The 18,739-nt window shown below is 45.2% G+C and overlaps 1 protein-coding gene and 1 long non-coding RNA gene across 7 annotated transcripts in view; one reads left to right on the top strand and one right to left on the bottom strand.

Annotated features, from left to right (window-relative positions):
* Positions 1-18,739, top strand: part of RAB3D (RAB3D, member RAS oncogene family) — a 42,379-nt gene that overhangs the window by 7,230 nt on the left and 16,410 nt on the right. Inside the window, exon 1 of one of the 4 annotated variants that reach the window (XM_053294811.1) lies at positions 16,701-17,090. The exons of 2 other annotated variants lie outside the window; for them this stretch is intronic. The gene's annotated coding sequence lies outside the window, so the exon portion shown is untranslated. Of the gene's footprint in view, positions 1-16,700; positions 17,091-17,166; positions 17,534-18,739 lie in introns of those variants that run through there. One more of the 4 variants, XM_053294813.1, reaches the window with a different exon arrangement.
* LOC128344532 (uncharacterized) lies at positions 117-17,783 on the bottom strand. 3 transcript variants are annotated; one of them, XR_008315902.1, is made up of 7 exons: positions 17,744-17,783; positions 14,663-14,951; positions 11,653-11,736; positions 9,782-10,098; positions 8,868-8,949; positions 7,827-8,086; positions 117-2,502 (listed from the first exon to the last, which is right to left on the bottom strand). It is a non-coding gene; the product is annotated as an uncharacterized LOC128344532 (long non-coding RNA). The 3 variants fall into 3 exon arrangements; XR_008315903.1 differs by lacking the exon at positions 11,653-11,736; XR_008315904.1 differs by lacking the exons at positions 11,653-11,736; positions 14,663-14,951 and having other exon boundaries at positions 17,744-17,780.

Below are 18,739 nucleotides of genomic sequence, written 5' to 3'. Positions count from 1 at the left end.
GCAAAATTTAAGCGGCGGGGTGAGGTGGGGAGGAAGCTACCTCTACTACCTGTCTCTCCCACCTGCTTCTGCTACCAGAATTAGGGAAGTTGGCCCCCAACAGGTAGTTATGTAGTAAGTATTAGGGGTGTGCAATTCGGGTTTTCGGTGATTCGGTTCGGGACCCGAACCGACAGGGTTCTGTTGTTCAGAACCCTGAACCCCATGGGTTAGAAACCCATGGGGGTGGTTGGCACCCTATGTGCACTACACTACCACTCGCTCCGGGCCACCCCAGCACCCCCCAAGTGCAGTTATGGGGCTGCTGAAAGCTCCATGTATACCCTATGAGGAAAAACCTTAAAGACGCGTAAACTTTAACAATTCCCTCTGCCCAAATCCTTTGAAAAAATTCAGGTAGCTTCCTTGACCCTACCTGGCACTACCACTAACCCCACACTGCTCTAGGCCACCCCTTTGCCCCCCACGTGAAGCTATACATTTGCTGACACCTCAATGCTTCTCTATGGGGAAAAACCTTAAAGATGCGTAAACTTCAACAATTCCCCCAAAATCATCCCTCTGCCCAATAACTCTGAAATTGGGGTGGTAGCCTCCACCCATTAGGCACTACCACCCCACCCCACTCTTTTTGCCCAGATCCCACGCTATGCCCCCGAACTGCCCCAAAGACACTAAAACTTCAAAAATTCCCCAAAAATCAGCCCTTTGCCCAATTCCCCTGAAATTTGGGTGGTAGCCTCCATCCATTAGGCACTACCACCCCACCCCACTATTTTGCTCTGGGACCCAAAATTCGAGCTGACATCACATCAGACCTTTTTGCATTCAAATCAATGGAGGCAAAAAGGCAGGAAATTCAGAGACGTCATCCCGAATCACCCGAATTTTTCAGGCACGAATCAGGGGTGATTTGGCTCGGCCCCGAAAAATATCGGGGGACATTGGGCGTGATTTGGTTCGGTCCTGAATCACCCGAAATTGCTCGTTTCGGACACAGATTGATCTGTGCCCGAAATTTTTTGCACATCCCTAGTAAGTATGAATGGTGGTGCTGGGATGAATATGCAAAGCCTAGGATGCAACAGGACTGGTGGCTTATTCTGGAGTTGAGATCCCTGAGGGAACTGCTTCCTTTCTTCTGTCCATGTTGCTGCATTACTGATCTTCTTCAGTGGGTGCAGCAGGTCACTTCAATGCTTGTTTCCAATAGAGGTTCATGAGCTCAAAATATGTAGAGGAGGAGCAGCCATAACTCAGTGGAAGAGTGCATGCTTTTCAGGGAGAGCTCTGTCGGGTGCCTCTGACAGCCACTCCCAATATGAGGCTTGGTGGACTGATAGCCTGACACAGTATAAGGCAACTTCATGTGCGTGGAGCATGCAGGATGTTGTTCAAAATGATTTTGCATAATCATACAGACATACACTAAATTGTCTGTGTTGCATAATATATGTTGGTTGTCCTCTGAATGCTGGAAGTCAGTCTGTGAGCTTCAGCAGCAGACACTGTTAACATAGGGAGAGCTGGATCAAGAAAAGCTGGAAACTTGCATCACTTATTTCTTTTTTTTTTTAAATGAGGCTGAGAGATGAAGCCGTGCCATCCGTGCCAAGATCTGCATTGCGTTGTGCTAGCTGGAGTCTTTGCTGAAATCTGCTCTTGCATTTTCTGGGATCAGCCAGCGGTGGTATCCCACCCATGCACCAAGTTTCCAGCAACAAGGATACTTAGAGAGGCTTCCTGTCTTTCTAGCCGGAAAATATATTTCTCCTGAAACTTAGCAGAGCAGGTCATTTTCTTTTTTATTATTTATTTTTAAAACCTAATTATGATTTTTTAAAATTTGTGTAGTGATAGTTTGTGAACGCATCTGGCAGCATGCCTCTTGGTTTTTAAAGGGGAAATGAGTGGCTCCCTGAAAGCAAAGGGATGTTGGTTGAGGCTGTAGCAATTGTGTTGAATTTGTGCAGTAGATGCTCCAGTAGATATCATTTAGATTATGTTTTGTCTCTTGTGGTTAACACTCCCACTCCTAGCCTTTTGCATCCCTCTTATCTTATCTCTCTGTGTGTACTTCAACTCATGTATATAAAACCCCACCACTTTCTCAGTCCTCTTCACACATCTGACAAAGACAGCCCCACCCTTCTAAATACCTTTCTGCACCATATTTCAAAATCTGTTTTGAGTTAGAAGGTGGCTTATAATAAACGTGGCCCCTTAAGACAGATGGGGATTGCCCTCTCCTCCCCTTCTCAAGCACTACTTATGCTATGTGTGAATGTTGCTAATGCAGGATGGAATGTGAAAGAAAATCAAATGTACATCCTCACCAGTGCAGGCTTTGCGTTTGTCAATAGAGAGAAGCTTATTTAAGCCTTGCCTGTGAAAACACCCAGCTTGTGTGCTGCTGTGGTCTCCAACCCTCCTGTGTGCTTCTCTGTGATGCGAGAGAGGTGATGAAGCAGCAAGATTATCACAGCGCTGAGCTCTGCCGGGCTGCCAAGAAAAGACAATTATGGGTTTGGTTGCGGTATTGCCAGTTGAATTAATTCCCATCCCATCCTGCAGCATTTTCATGAGTGGTGGTTTCAAAGTAAGCATTCATGAGATCACTTAATGTGAAACAGCTATATAACACTGTTAAAATACCCTCTTTGTTCTCATGATCTGGGAAGAGCAGTGAAAAGGCTGTGTTTATTTTCTTCCTCTTTCAGTGCATTGCTAAGGGTGGAAGGAGTGATTCTATACATCATTGCTGTTGACCAATTATGATTTAAAATATTGATATCCTATCTTCCTGGGGTGCTCAAGGTGGCTCATGTTTAAAAATAAAGGAACCATAAACTTATACTCAGGGCTAAGGAAATTCACTAGTCTAGTTGTCTGTGACGAGTGAAAAATTATGCCTGACAAGTAGAAAAAAGTCCTAACAAGTAATATACCAACATAGCTCAGCAAGTACAATTTTTGTCTGGCTGGTAGACAGAGTCGGTGTTTCTTGACCACTGCTTATACCCCACAGTAACTATATACTAAAAACCAGGGTGTGATTGTCTGTTTGCCCTCATCACTGTTCTGAGAGGAAGGGGCAGTTTGTTGGCCAAGCCTTAACTTATGCTGTACAGACATCATGGTTAGAATATTGCAAAGGACAAAGAGAATTGATTTGGTTTCATTCAGTTCCGGTTCAGGCCAATAAAGGTTTGCAAATAAATTCAGAACACTGAGGCGGGTCTCACGATCAGTGAGACCCGCTTTGTCCGTGTTTGCGGGGAGAGCAGGCTAAGCAGAGGCTAGCCCGATTTCGTCCCATCATGTGAATAGCCTCACAGAATCATTTCAGTATCAACTTTATATATCATTCATAGTTTGATGCTGATTTGTGTATGTGATAGTGGCATATGGAAGCTGGAACATAACAGGGAGGGAAGCAGGGCAACAGGAACAGAGGGGTGGGAATGTTAATCCTGATTTTGAAAGATTCAAAATGCATCCATCTTCTTGCTCTCACACAGACATCACCCATCTCGCCAGATTCCCTTCTTTTGGAGCAACACCCCAGAGCCTCCTGCTTTCTAAGCCTTGAAAACAGCAGAGTGCAGAAATCAGGGGCAGGGCAAATGTAGAACACAAAACCTCGCAGATACTGGCCTTATGTGGTCAGTATTCCTTAGGGTGTTTTTTGTGTGATTATGATCAGTGATCAGATAAACAAAAGCCAAAATCCAGGCACCCCCCGATAGCATTATACAATACACTGAATACAATAGATCAAATTAAATATGATACTTCTCACATACATGTTCAAGTTACATCTTGGCGATCCTTTGTCTAATTTTAATGGCTATCAAGCAAAAATTCACTAACTTTTGGGTAGTGTCTGCACAATTACCTGAGAAGAGAAACCGTGTATAATAAGATTAATCCCTACCTGGCCTGTTCAGTAGCAAAGATGTAATCAAGCTGGCACCTTCCTTAGGGTTACTTACAGTCTTATCCTATCTCCTGCTATATTAGAGCTAATGCTGGCATAATGTAGTTGGGATTCTGGACTCTTCAAAGCAGTTAAGCTAAAAGTATAATCAGTGCTGTAAGAATAAAAGCTAATGTGGCAACATGAGAGCCACTCATATGGGATCTTTGACAATTCCACCATCACATTGATGCTTACTGATAATGCTCCTCACCATATTACCTACACATGAATGGCACCAGTCAAAATGTGGCAATGGAAGGAATGTGAGATGAATTGCAGAATGGTCCCAAACTCTCTCCTACACACAATGCATAAGCAGGCTGCCTGGCAGAGCCCATTGCTTCCCCAGCAGAGGTCTCTATAGCCCAGTGGTCAGAAAGGTTGCATCTAGCACACACAGGCTGTAGGCTTCCCAGGAGTAGAGGCCTCCAAACCGGTCCGGATTGGGGCCGGTCCGGCGGGGGGTGGGGTGGTATGTAGCTTTAAGGGTGGGGGGTAGTACTTACCCCTCCCGCCACTTGACTCTTTAGCAGTGTTTTGGGAGCGGCAGCATTCCTCCCTGACGCCACTGCCCCCGTTGTTGCCCGGCAGGGAGGAACGCTGCCGCCCCCAAAACTGCTGGGCAACGACGGGGGCAGGGGCTGCAGGGAGGAACGCTGCCACCCAAAAAACTTTGCTAAAGAGTCAAGCGGCGAGAGGGATAAGTACTACCCCCCCCCCCCTTAAAGCTACATACTCCCCAGTGCTGGACCGCGCCTCCGTGGTTCCGTGCACATCCCTACCCAGGAGAAGGGCTTCAATCCTGCTGTAGCTCCCTGACTGATGATGATGATGAGGAGAGCTGATCTTGTGGTAGTAAGCATGACTTGTCCCCTAGAAGACTAGAAGTGTGAGCACTGTAAGATGTTCCCCTCAGGTGATGGAGCTGCTCTGGGAAGAGCAGAAGGTTCCAAGTTCCCTCTCTGGCAGCATCTCCAAGGTAGGGCTGAGAGGGATGCCTGCCTGCCTGCAACCTTGGAGAAGGCTCTGCCAGTCTGTGTAGACAATACTGAGCTAGATAGACCTATGGTCTGACTCAGTATATGGCAGCTTCCTATGTTCCTATGACTGCAGCCTGCTCAAAGTAGATTCCTTCCTTAGCATAAGGAACATCTCCACAAACCTAAATCCCTATCGTCTATGAAGAAAGGTTTGTACATTAGAAAGCTTTGTGGACAACGATAAGTATAAGACACTTCATCGTTCCAGATTTATTTACTTTTGTTCTGGGCAGCAGCATCAAGGCAGTGTGTACGAACATGCATTCAGAATGGGGCCTTCATGATTCATCCTGAGTGGGATCTGAAATTAACTGAGTGGACATCAAAAAGCTTACACGCCTTAGAGAGAACACTGCTTGTGACACCAGTTGCAGCAGTGGTATTGTGATTCTTGATGGATGTTTGTGCCTGCAGTCCTTGGGAACATAAGAAGTTGCCTATACCAAGTCAAGACCATTGCTTCATCTCACTCAGTATTGTTTATACTGACTGACAGCAGCTCTCTAAGGTTTCAGGCAGGAGTCTATCCCAGCCCTACCTGGAGATGCCAAAGAGTGAATCTGGTACCTCCTGCATGCAAGCAGATGCTCTATCACTGAGCTTACAGCAGACAGTGTTCATATGTTGTCACCCATCCAAATGCATACTAAGGTGAATCGTGCTTAGCAAAGGGGACAATTCATGCTCATGACTACAAAACCAGCTCTCCACTCTGTTCTAAGGCAAAGTTCCTGTCGGGATTCTTAGAGAAGACCACCTGCTCTTCTGCCTTTGCTGGTAGCCTTGTTTGTTTATGCATAGTGGCCTTAGGGACTGAAAAGCAAGGTGCCCTTTTACCAAAGTTCCCTGGCAAGTACTTACAACTGATCTTGGGAATTCATGGATAACTGTGGTGGCAGAATGATGTAGCACTATGCTGCATGTCTTGATATGCAATCTGTGGGTGTAACTCATGATTAAGATTGCCCCGTGGCTGTGTGTGTGTGTGTGTGTGTGTGTGTGTGTGTAATCCAAACTCTTATCTTGAACTGATAACCTGCATATTTTGTAAATATTCTATTCAGTTTTGTTTTCACAGAGACTTTGGATTTACATTGGGATCTGTTCTGATTTGGGGGGTGGGGGGAGAAAGGTTTTGTTTATTTGGGGGGGGGTTACTTTCAGTTTGATTTCCTGGTCCAGATTCTGGACAGGTCCACAGCTATGACAATACAAGAGCCATTGTTGTTGGTAAAACCAAGACCAAATGTTTGGTTAGGACATTCCAGGGGAAGTTTATAAGCAGCCCCAAAGAGCATTACTCATCTCTTCTCTGACTTCTAGTTTATGCCTGCCAGAGGTTAGGAATTCCTTTAAGCATATTTTGCCCATCTTAGCTTAATGGGTATTAAAGCATGTTATCCTTTTAGGATTATTGTGTCTGACTGGGGATAGGAAAAAACATGTATGTGTGATGAACCCAGATATGACGTATGGTATTCCACGACAGTGATTTTCACTAGCTAGTCATACCAGTGAACTTCTAAGGAAAAGATTATTCTAACTTCCCCAAGTATAAATAAAGCTGTTGTTTTCCATTTCCTCTCCATTTACTTTTTCCTCTCACTTTTGGATAGCGAGCCTTTTTTCTAAGCAAGGCTTTTATGTTATGAGATGTGGTATTGGATTAAACACACCTAACTTTGGCTCTAGGGGTGAAGTAAGATAAACCTGAGAATCTGAACCAGTTTCAGTCAATGGGCATAGCTTTCTTTAAATCGTGCGCACTTGCCCTGGGCACTTCCGGTCCAATGCACACCGGGGCAGCAAGGATGTACGCTGCTGCCCTGTGGGACCATTTTTAAGGACAGCACAAGCAGGGGAAATGAAGCCGGGCTGGGGGTGGTATGAGCACCCTCCCTGCGCCTTAAAGGTAAAACCCCTACCATTGAACTACTGGACTTTTGAACTGGTTCGTGTATATCCCTAGTGGGTGGCTACTAGGGATAGGGCCTTTTGGGTGGTTGCCCCATTTATGGAATAGCCTTCCCAGTGAGGTTCACCTGGCTTCATCACTTTGTTCTTTTAGATGCCAGGTAAAGAACTTTTTGTTCACTCAGGCCTTTTAAAAACGTGATCTGGTTTTTAAAAATGTCTTTTAAGTTCTTTTGTATTGTATTTTGTAACCCCCTCCCTTTTGGGGGGCGGGTCTGTTATGCTTTAATATGTTGTGTGTTTTTATCTCATATTGTAAGCTGCCCAGAGAAAAATTTGTTATGGAGCAGCTAACAAATCAAGGTGGTTGTTGTTGTTCCTCCCAGGAACATATCCCTCCTCTTTTCATTTAATAAGGAAGCAGCTACTGTATTCTGATAAATGGTGGGTGTTTTAACAGGATCCAGTACAGGAAGCAGAATAGGTCTTCTCTCCTCAAAAGTGCTGCTGGATCAATTCCACAAAACTGGGGCCCCAGGTTGGTTGGGGCCAATTCTACAGACTACTATAGTCTTATGTTTAATCTGGGTCCTGTTATACCCCAGATGTTTTAAATGGTTGTGAAGTTCTGCTCCCCTTAAGAAGATTGAAATCTCCATAGCGGGAGGCTTTTATGAAAGGATGCTGAGAGGACACAGAGAAAATGAACCGGGAATATCTTGTGAATTGCTTTAGGTCTGTTGTCCTGAATCAGTCTGGCAACTTTTGAGGGATGTTGTCAGCCAGTGCAGGTGACCCAGTGATCCTGACGTAGCTGAAGCTGGCCTCTGTAGGCCAACTATGAAGGATTTGTGCTCCCCCGCCATCTCACTGCACACCAAGTTGCTCACCTGTGCCCCCAGCAGGACAGGAGCAGCTCTAGTCAGCCACCTTGGACAAAGCCTTTCATTTGCAGAAGCCCTTTTCTTGAGGGAGAGATTCTAGGCTGCCTGAAGAGATCTGTGGCCTTTCAACCTAATGGAACAGGAACCCTTCTGTGTTTACTTCTGGGCAGTGGTGCTGGTGAGGCGGCTGGAAATCTTGTCTTCTGAGTCTTGGTAGGACTGATAGTAGGAGCCAAGTTGTCCTTCGTTCTCCTCACCTAGATGGACTTTAAAGAAACCCAAAACACTACCAGAATTACGCTCTTGGGCAGCCATTCAACAAATGCAGCTTTCCATATCACTGTGTGTCTGTTTTTATCTTGTTTGGCTGCTAAAGGTATGGAGCTTCTATCAGCCCAGCTGCACAAGCAATTTGAGCTGTCACTTTGAGCGGCAGAAATGTGAGGCATGCCAATTAGGCCAAATTGTGATCCATAAGATGGAACTGCAACCTGCTGCAACACTGCAAGAGCGCCGCTCTGATTATGCAGTGCAGCTCCTTGGAGTGTCACAATTTAGTTCCAGGTGGAGCAGGAAGGGCAGAAACTCATAGAAAAGGACCAGAAGCCATTAATCTAACTCCTCTGCCAAAAGGCAGAGTGTAAACTTAATATTTCCTTTTAGATTGTGAGCCCTTTTGGGACCGGGAACCACCTTATTTGTTCTATGTCAACTGCTTTGAGTGCATTTGTTTGAAAAGCAGTATATAAACATTTATATACTATTTATAGTAGTAGTATTAGGCAAGACTACCCCCACCACCTGTCTGCAACCACTGCTTGGCTGCTACATATCAGAGGCCATCTAACCCAGGCTGTGCTTGTAACTCAAGACCAGGCATCTAAAAATTCACTTGCCAGCTCACCAGTGGCAAGTGCCTCCAGCCTTCTGGAGAGCAGGACGCCCAGTACCGCATGCATTTCAGAGGTCTCATCTTCATTGTCATTTTTGATCAGGCAAGAAATGGCAGGAATCTTTTTTGAGCAGTAGGCCCTCACTGTTTCTTACCATCTCCATCTCCCGGTTCAAATGACAGAAAACCCACTTCTCTCCTAAGTCCTCTGTTGGTGTCGGTGTGTCATAAAAGGATCTGAGGGAAGAGAAGGAGATTGGCTGCAACCACTAATAATGGTTGGCTAGTGAGCTAAACCTAAACGTGTAGATCTCTGCCAACCCACCACCAGCCCTCACTGGTGGCATCTTGTTCCAGGATACAGTAGCAGCAGACCTGTAGCCGGGGTGGGGGCTAGTGCAGCCTGCTTTCCCCCCCCAGTTTTTCTCCCCCCCCCCAATTCTTTACATACAAATATTTTTAAAACCACTTAGGACTGATGGGGGCCAGATAAGCTGCCCCCCCTACTTTTTTTGGTGCCCCTCCCTAGACTTGTAGGCTGGCTATGGACCTGAGCAACAGCCCCATTTCACCCATCCCATCAGGCCTCTTGGCTTGCAACCTCCTGACATGGCCTTCTGTTGCATTACATTTGTATCCCTCCCTCCCTCCCTCCCTCCCTTGGAACTCAGAAACCCTGTGGTTAGAAGTACTGTAGCTACTGTACCTTATTGTGCAGTACATTATAGTACAGGGCTAATGTGAGCATACCAGCTAGCCCTGCCCTCACGCTGGTGCTCTTTGTAGCCACGCCCTCCAAGTACAGCATTTCTCTACAGTGACAAATGCTGCACCTGGGAAAGTTTCTGCCCATAATCTGAAACGTTGTAGCTGGTCAGCACACTCACCTGTACCTGGGCATATAACTTGTGAACAGGATGAGGATCTTACAACAACCTTGTGAGTTTCCTTAGGGAGTGACACAAGGTCACCTTGTGAACTTCATGGCTGAGCAGGCACCTGAAACCTGGTCTTTCACACCCAAACACAACATTCTAGTCACTGTCCTGTATGGCTGCTGCTCACTCACCTGTTTTCCATACTCACTTGACTCCTTTCCCGCCTCTCTCTCTGCAGCTTGAATCTGTAGGGCTTTGCCTGGCTCTTCCTTGCTGCTCTGTAGCATGAAGCTCCCTGCTGTTCCTCCCACTGGCTGTCATGACAAAACTCTAGGCCCAGGCAGCCTAACGGGCCAGGTCAGGCACCTCTGCACACAAAATCATTCTTTGGGGTGTAAATTCTGCTCTGTTTGCTCTTGGGTGTGTCTAGTCCACACTTCATACAGGAATGAGTCAAGTTCTGAAGGATGCTGTATTGTTTAAGGCTGCCCTATGTAACCCTTTTGCTCTAGGAGGAGAGAGAAAGACTTACACTTCAGTAGCGGTTTCTTTGGAATACCCAGAATTCTTGCCGGGCTTTCAATAACTGCTACTACTATTATGAATAAGGTCCACAACCAACATAGGGTTATTGGGATATAGGAATAATAACAAAGAGTAGTTACTACAGTAACTACTGCTACTACTACAAATATTTATATAACGCTCTTCAACCAAAGTTCTCAAAGTGGTTTACATAGAAAAATAAATAATACATAAATAAGATGGTCCCCTATTCCCAAAGGACTCACAATCTAAAAAGAAACATAAGGCAGATACCAGAAACAGCCACTGGAGGAAATCTGTGCAGGGAATGGATAGGGCCAGGTGCTCACCCCCTGCTAATATAAGGGAATCACCACTTTAAAAGGTAACTTAAATTCAACCTGATGTGATGCCCTAGCACTGAAGAAGAGGGTAAGGTCCACAACCAACATAGGATTATTGGGATATAGGAAGATACATGTGAGTGAACTTGATCAACAATCTGGGCCAGTACAGTGTTCCCTCTAATCCCAGATGTTGTTGACTACAACTCCCATAATCCCCAAGCAGAAGCTATTGCAGCTGGGGATTCTGGGAGTTGTAGTCAACAACATCTGGGAATCCCTATGAGAGGTCCAGTACTGTCAAACGTGGCTAATAATGACTCTTTTGGGGAGCTCTTCCCCAGCTCAGGTGCTTGCAGATGCCAGGAAGTAAACCTGGATTATTTCATGCAAAACATGTATGATCCTTATAGCATTTTCAGAAATGATTTAAAAGTAAACCTGTAGTGAGATACTGAATATGTCCCTCAACTAGGGTTGCCAACATTTCATTGCCAGAATGAGGGACACAAGTTTGTTGGGGCTGGCTGGGGGGGCTGGGTGGTGTATGTAGTGGTAATCAAGAGCCTGAGTATCATTGATGAATATGTAATTGAATTATATGCTATTGAATACATGAGGGACAAATCCTGTCCCTATAGGGACGAACATTTCATCCCTGAAATGAGGGATATCCTGCATAATGAGGAACAGTTGGCAACCCTACCCTCAACTAATGCAAGTGTTATGAGTGAGCAACTGTTTTCTATTCAACTGTTCATTTAAGTTAATCATAGTACAGATTTTTAATTTACATTGGAGTAGTTCCAACAAAAATCAAGATAGGGGGAACAATTAACATTTAATGCATTCCTTTTGTAATAGCAAAGAAAAAGAAAGGGCCTAGTGGAGAATTCAGAGCTATAACCTTCTCCTATCACAGGAGTTCTTTGGCCCTGTACTAGGCTTCCCCTCTTCAGCACCCAGGAATCAGTAGGCCTTGCACCTGACCAAGCTTGGAGAACTGGAAAGGTGGCTTTTGTTGAATGACTCTGGCACAGAAAGCAGAACCTGTCAGGCTGGCTGGATTACAGTCTCTGCTTGCAAAGGTGCAAGTGTGTGTGTGTGTGTGTGTGTGTGAGAGAGAGAGAGAGAGAGAGAGAGAGAGAGAGTATGCACATACACGCACACACATGCACCTGCATATCACTGACCTAAAATATAACCTTGGGTGAGACAGTCTGGTCTGTTTCATTATAGGAGGCGGGGCTTTGTTGCTCACTTTAAATAGGGTTGAACTAAAAATACAAAGGACACATGATCATAAGTTTGCACATTTTCATTTTTGCACATATGAACAGGAGCACACTTTTTCAAGTGCATGTGCACTTACAGAAGAATGTACCCTTTTCAAACTTTTCTCAGTGATCATAAACATTTAAGAAGGTTGGTTGGGTTCTCAGGAAGCACACAGAGTCTACATTGCCTGCTTGGCCAGAGTCCCTCTTTGCAGGTGTGTGCTATTCATGTTGGTGCTGGCTGTGTGGTGGTTATTGCAAAGAAAATGGCTTCTCCCTAGAAGTGTTTAGCCTGGAAACTGGAGGCCATTTACTTTCTGGATAGGCCTCTTTGAGCCATGTTTGTTCTACAGTTTCCTCTTGCTTTTGGTCACGTGATGTGACTGGCAGCTATTCCAGAGGCGGCATTCTCAAACACTGTTGTAGCCATGCGCGCGCTCGCTCTCTCTCTTTCTCACAGGCTGTTTCCTCACTAGCTGTTTAATGGAGATTGCCATCCCTCGTCAATGTGGTGACTTTTCTGCCTTCTTCAGAATTGGAAGACCAGCCTTCTATATGTAGACTGGGAAAATGCTGCTGATTTGTTTCTGCTTCTGCCATTACATCTTTATTTTAAAAAAATAAAATGTATTGCTCCCCTCCACTGGAGCTCCAAGTTATGGAGGAGGCAGCATCACCCTGTACAACAGAGTTATGGAGAGACTTGCAAAGCATTTTGCTGCCCTTCAAGCCTCTCCAAGGTTCATTCAGTGTGACCAAGGGGAATTTCTGCCCTCCTGTTCTCTAGAGCAAGATCGAGCAGAGGCAAGGAGGCAGAACCAGGCCACACAGAGCAGTTCCTCACATGCTATTCCCCTTGTGGACTACAGTTCCCAGTGTCATCCTTCTCTTCACTCCTGCAGTGTAGTTTGAACATGGTGTCCACAGAGTCAGCAACTCCATCTCTCTCACTCCCATTCTTACTCACTTGTATGGTACTCTGCAACTCTGTGTAAGTGTAGTGGTTGGACTAGAGGGTAGGGGGGGTGAACCCCCTTGCCCACCATAAGAAGAAGTTTGACTCTACCCCAGGAGGATGTGGTAGTTCCATTTTGCTGGCTATATAGAGCACCACTTTAGAGTTCTGGGACATTCCACCCTCCTGCTAGAGCAGAATTGTGCTAATTACATTATTAAAAGAAAATGAAGTAATGTATCTCCCCCTCCCCACCCTGCCTTTACTTTTCAAAAAGTAAAGGCTGTTTTCTTTCCCCTTTTCTCATGTGGACAAGGCAGCTTTTCTGAGTTTGGGGCAGGGGTCAGGGAAGCTCTATTCAACTTCAGTGTGGAACCACTGTTGTAATTACAAGCTTCTAGATGATATAAGGAAAGATTGTGCCGTTGAGTCAGTGTTGACTCCTGGCGACCACAGAGTCATGTGGTTTTCTTGGTAGAATACAGGAGTGGTTTACCATTGCCTTCTCCCACACAGTATGAGATTATGCCTTTCAGCACCTTCCTATATTGCTGCTGCCCAATATAGGTGTTTCTCATATTCTGGGAAACACACCAGCGGGGATTCGAACCAACAGCCGCCTGCTCTCTAGGTCCAATGTTTCCCCACTGTGCCATTAGGTGGCTTTTCCAGGTGATAGTGGAACTTTAATTTGGGGGAAACAGTAGGGAGAGAGCTGTCCTCCTGATCTTTCTATGAAGAAAGAGGCAGGGCATCGGGGCTCCTCCAGAAAAGACCTTTGCAAGATGGGAGAGCCTTGTTAGAAGATCTCAAGTGCCAGGGGAGGGAGTTCATAAGAGAGGAGACATTTCATGAGATAATGAGGACCCAAGCTGTTTAGGATTTAAGTGACAAAAGCTAGCACTTTGAAATAGGTATAGGAACAACTGGCAGCCAATGCAAGTGCTTCAGTATAGGTGACACATGAGAAATTGGTGCACCTCCCTTGATAAGCAAGCTGCCACAATCTGCACTAGCCAAGGAGAGGAGAGCTGCTCTTGTGGTAAGTAAAGTGTGTCGTCGAGTTGGCGTTGACTCCTGGCAGATTGTCTTTGGTAGAATACAGGTGGTTATCTTTGGTAGAATACAGGTGTAGCAAGCATGAATTGTGCCCTTTGCTAAGCAGGGTCTGCCCTGGTTTACTTTTGAATGGGAGACTTGTCCTCAGGCGATGGGGCCACTCTGGGAAGAGTATTTGCATGCTTGCATACAGAAGGTTCCAAGTTCCCTCCCTGGCATCTCCAATACAGGGCTGAGAGACTCCTGCCTGAAACTTTGGAGAAGTTGCTGCCAGTCTGTGTAGTAGACAGTACTGAACTAGATGGACCCATGGTCTGACTCAGTATAAAGCAGCTTTCTATGTTCCTGAACCATCTTCAGACAGCCCCAATATTCCTGGTTTCTTCCTAAAGTTCTTCAGATTTTAATCACCTTGTGTGGTACGGCAGGGATCCCCACGACTTCTAAAAGTAAAACATTTCAGAGGAAAAGAATACTTACTTATTTTTAAAACGGCATGATGGGCCTGAAGGTGAAAGGAGGAAGGAATATACCCGATGTCACTAATGATGTCATGGTCAGTAGCTGTTAGTGCCCCTGGTGCTCAGCTTCATGCTGGTGTTCTCTGTGGCGGTTAATGTGCAGACCAGCAGAAGAATCGAAATGTTTCAACAATTCCATTTTATTCCCCATGTATTGGGGAAACTTCAGTTTCCCTCTTAGTGGAGGTGTTTGTGGGGCCAACACAGAGACGTAGAGCAACTTGTGACCTATATTTATTTTATTTACATTTATATAACACCTCATACCAACATCCCATGGTGGTTTACAAAATAAAGGATAAAACCAGAATTAAAATCAAATGTTGAAACAGTTACAAATCTGAAACAATCAATTAAAACGACAGCAACAACAATAATAAAACCAACTTACAGCTGATCAAAGCCTTGATGAAATAAATGTCTTGAGGGCTCTTTGAAAAACCCTTCTCCATCAGGTTTTTTAAAACCCTATAGATGTATGCTTCTTGACAGGGAGCCTGCTGCAGATCTACACTTGTCCTTTCTTGGCCATAGATCAAAGAATAAAGCTCGGGAGCAACCTGTTCTATTTCCAGCAAAAGCCTGCTGTGCAAGGTGTTGATTGGCTGGCCTTTGTGATGATCACAAAGCCACTGCACCACCAATCCAGCAGTGTTCCATTATTTTAAAACATAGGTTGCCTTTTAAAAAAAAAGATGCTATTAAATATTTAAGCAGATAAACATTCCAGGGACTTGCTTTAAAAAACAAACAAACAAACCCAAGCTTCCCCAACACCTGAAGCAAGGGGCACAAAATCAGCATTGAATTTGGAGCCAGGTATGTGTACCATTGGAAGATTAAAGGCAAGGATTAGAAGGAAGCAGAATTTGCTTCAAAAAAGGGGAAAACCGCCCTGGTTCCTGCAGATAGGTCTATCTTTATGCACTCTCAGCTGGAGCTGCGTAATTCCCTTGCAAACCCACATTTCATGGGAAGGCCCTCAGACACTTAAGCAGCCCTCAAAGCCATTTGCTTGGAAGTGAGCAGAGATTTCTAGGTTCTGCCAAAATATCTTCCCTCTGTAAAAGGCAGCTCATGGGTTTTGTCAAACTCTGGCATGACCCAGGGCAGGGCAGGGGTATATAGGTAGCTGCTGGTTTGGTTTTCAGTGGTTTCTGTTGTGTTTAATGGCATAAATTAAAAGAGCTGCATTTGAGACACATTTGAAAGAGCTCAAACCCTGTCAAGACACTGGCATCATCAGTCCCATGTCCAATGATCCATCAATTTACTTTCTCTCATATAAGGGTGTGGCTACTAATGAGTTCTTCTCTGCCCTTTGGAGCAACATTGTTATCAAGAAAAACTCATTCCTGGTACTGGATGGTCCAGACAAATGCATAACTCACAATGTCCTTGTGGGGTAGATGCAGTGGAGGTCCCTGCAATAGTCAGACACACTCTGAAAATTCCCAAACAGCAATTGGTCAAGATTTTTTCTGCAATTCAGTGGAGTCCCTTACGGGGGTGGGGGAGTATGAAGTTACAGCAATTAGTCTCCCTCTTAAAAGATATATCTCCAACAATGACTGAACAACCCTCTGACTGTCTTGTACCATGATGTGAGTCACACCCAGGTGAGGCTCCTCCTGGGTGGACTTTCAAAATCAAACACAATTGTTTGCTAACTAGGATGTGCCATTCTCTGGAAGAGAACACACACACACACCACTTCTTTGCTTTCACAAAATGGAAGAAATCTGTGTCTACTTCTGGTGCTTTTGTAGCCCTGAGGGACACACCTGAGAAGGAATTGCAGATGTGGTTGAGGATTGAAGCTTTGTAACTCTGGGTGACATTTGTCTGAAACAGATGCCTGTTGCACTGCTTCCTCCCCCTCCTCCCCCTCGTCCTTCTCTTGGCTTGCTGTACTGTTTTTGTTTGCAGAGAGAAAAGGAACAGAGGTAGCTTCTTGCACCACCCAGCTGTTGAAATGGGCCTGTGTGTGTGTGTGTGTGTGTGTGTGTGTGTGTGTGTGTGTAAAAGCCAGACATTTGTGGGTGAGGGTGTTAAACCCCATATGTGCAGACTTGTTGAAGTCTTAGGATGGTGATGGAGTAGGTTGTTACTGATGTAATCACATTAGAGCTCTGCCTGGTGTTAAGGCTTCAGGTATATTGGGGCAAGGAAATAATGCGGAAACTCCCTGTGAAAATGTAAGAACTAAAGGTTAGCCTTATAGTTGGAAACCATGGGCCACTTGTCAGGCAGAGAACAGAAACAGAAAATGTATACTAACAAAGCTGGAGATTAATTTTAGAAAGCCCCTTAGTACGTAGTTTGTAGAAGCCAAACTTGGGGGTGGGGATTGCCTAATGGTTGGAAGGCCGGAAGTTGTGCCCCCAGGGTCAGCCTCAGGGCTTTGGGCACCCTAGGCGAAGTTTGACTTGGGTGCCTCCCCTGCTGCCGCCTGAGAAGTGCAGAGCCCTGGCTTTAACTTGAGCCACCCAGGCGGCTAATTCACCCAGTCAGATGAGCAACCCGCACGGATGACCAGTGAATGTCTAGCCTGCACTGGTTTGGGGATATAGTGGGAGAAGGAAAAGAACGGAGAAGCTCAGAGCCCGCCCAGCGCCCACCTTTCCTCTGTTGCCGCCCCCTTCCTCCCCTCCACAGTGTAGGCCCTGTGATCCTCAGGGCCAGTCTCCCTGAGAGGTAGCTTTTATTGGCACTGTGAGAAGCTTCCCTCCACAACCCGCTAGGCCCGACTGCAGCCAAGCCAACCATCATGCACACCACTTGCTTCCTGTTTTGCGTCTGATCTCTTGAGAAACCAGGTGAAGGCCCCTGCCTGAGCAGTTGCTGCAGTAACAGAGGGGACACGAGGCGGGGAGCGGGTGGGAACAGGGTGCTCTGAGGGGGAGCAAAGGAGGGAAACAAGCCAGAGACCAGCTAGGGGGCAGTCTCTGCTCACTCAGCTTCCACCCAGGGAGCTGCAGTGCCCCCCGGGAGTCGGTGCAACTGCGTAGGTTTGCCTAGTGGACAGACCAGTTCTGTGTGCCTTCTTAGATAAAATCCCTTCTCTCAGTGATGGGAGATCCCGTCTCTAAGTCTGGGTTTTTTTATTGCCTTCCTCCTCCAATTTGAGGCCTCTCTGGGATGGCCTAATTTGGTGTTCTCTAAAGCAGAGGAAAGCCACATCCCCCAACTGATCCAGTATTCAGAGCAAATGAAAACTACATCGCCCTGTTGATCCATTATAATACAACGTATTTGACTGGTAAGGTAACTTATTAGTCCTGATAAAGGAATTAAACTTCCCAGTATGTCATGCTCCACTTTCTGCAATGCTATGCAAAGATTCAGTTCTTGAGAAAACTTCCAGATTGGGGCTGCTTGGGTTGGCAGGGTGTCTTGGGCTAGCCTCGAGTATCTCTTAAATCTAATTTTAATTTAATATTTTAATTTTAATTTTTAAGATTAAATTTACCTTCACTGCAGACATTGGAGAACTGCTACCTCCCTGCCAGTGTTCCCTCTAATGGGGATTCCCAGATGTTGACTACAACTCCCAGAATCCCCAGCCAAAGGCCATTGCAGCTGGGGATGCTGGGAGTTGTAGTGAACAACATGTTAAAGGGAACAGTGCTCCCTGCTGCAGAAATCACTCCTTTCCCCTGAGGACTCTCCAAATATAAAGCATCTTCCAGGATGTATGTAAGACCTTCATACTGCAGACTTGCTTTTTTTGCTTGTTTGCTGGTAGAGGTACTAGTTCTAACAGTCCAGGTCTCTATTCCTGTTGGTGTCCATCTGGGCAACCAAATTTTGAGTTTTAAACTCAATAGTGCCAAAATACCGCAAAGCCTTGACTTGGGCACAATATAATGTTTTACAAACAGCAGTTCTTGAAGGGAGATATTTAAAAATCCCCTATAAAGAAGATACTTGTCACGGCAATTCTCAGATACTGAAACAACAACATATGTGCTTCTTTATTGCCAAATCTATCGTGATTTACTGCATAAATATATAACTCCTTTTATTAGTTGCCATCCAGGTTGCACAGGCTCTTTATCTTGATTATCTCTTGGCTGACCAGAACAATTCAATATCTTATAATGTGGCTATGTTATGCTTAATAGCCAAGAGAGTTTGCCAGAAGCTCATTAAGAATCCAATTTAATTGCTCTGTTTTGATGTTTAATTACTACATACTATATTACAACCTTTATTGTTTACACTGCTGGGCTTCTGTATGTAAGTATTATTATTGTACTGGTCTGTGACTGTAATAATGTATTTGAGATTCGTTCTAACAGTTTGTAAAGTTATTTCACATTAACTGCTTTTATGTAGGCACTGAACATGTTGCTTGGGCCACAGAAAATACCTGAGTTCACCACATTCTGGTGCCAACATTTGTCTTTGAATCTTTTAAAAAATGGTGGGATTCTGCAACTTTGGGCTGCATGAGAGTCAATTA

Source organism: Hemicordylus capensis, chromosome 2 (assembly GCF_027244095.1).
Source record: "Hemicordylus capensis ecotype Gifberg chromosome 2, rHemCap1.1.pri, whole genome shotgun sequence".
In the NCBI taxonomy this organism is placed as follows: Eukaryota; Metazoa; Chordata; class Lepidosauria; order Squamata; family Cordylidae; genus Hemicordylus; species Hemicordylus capensis.
Note: the sequence above shows the minus strand (reverse complement) of the source record. Positions and strands in the feature narration are given on the sequence as shown.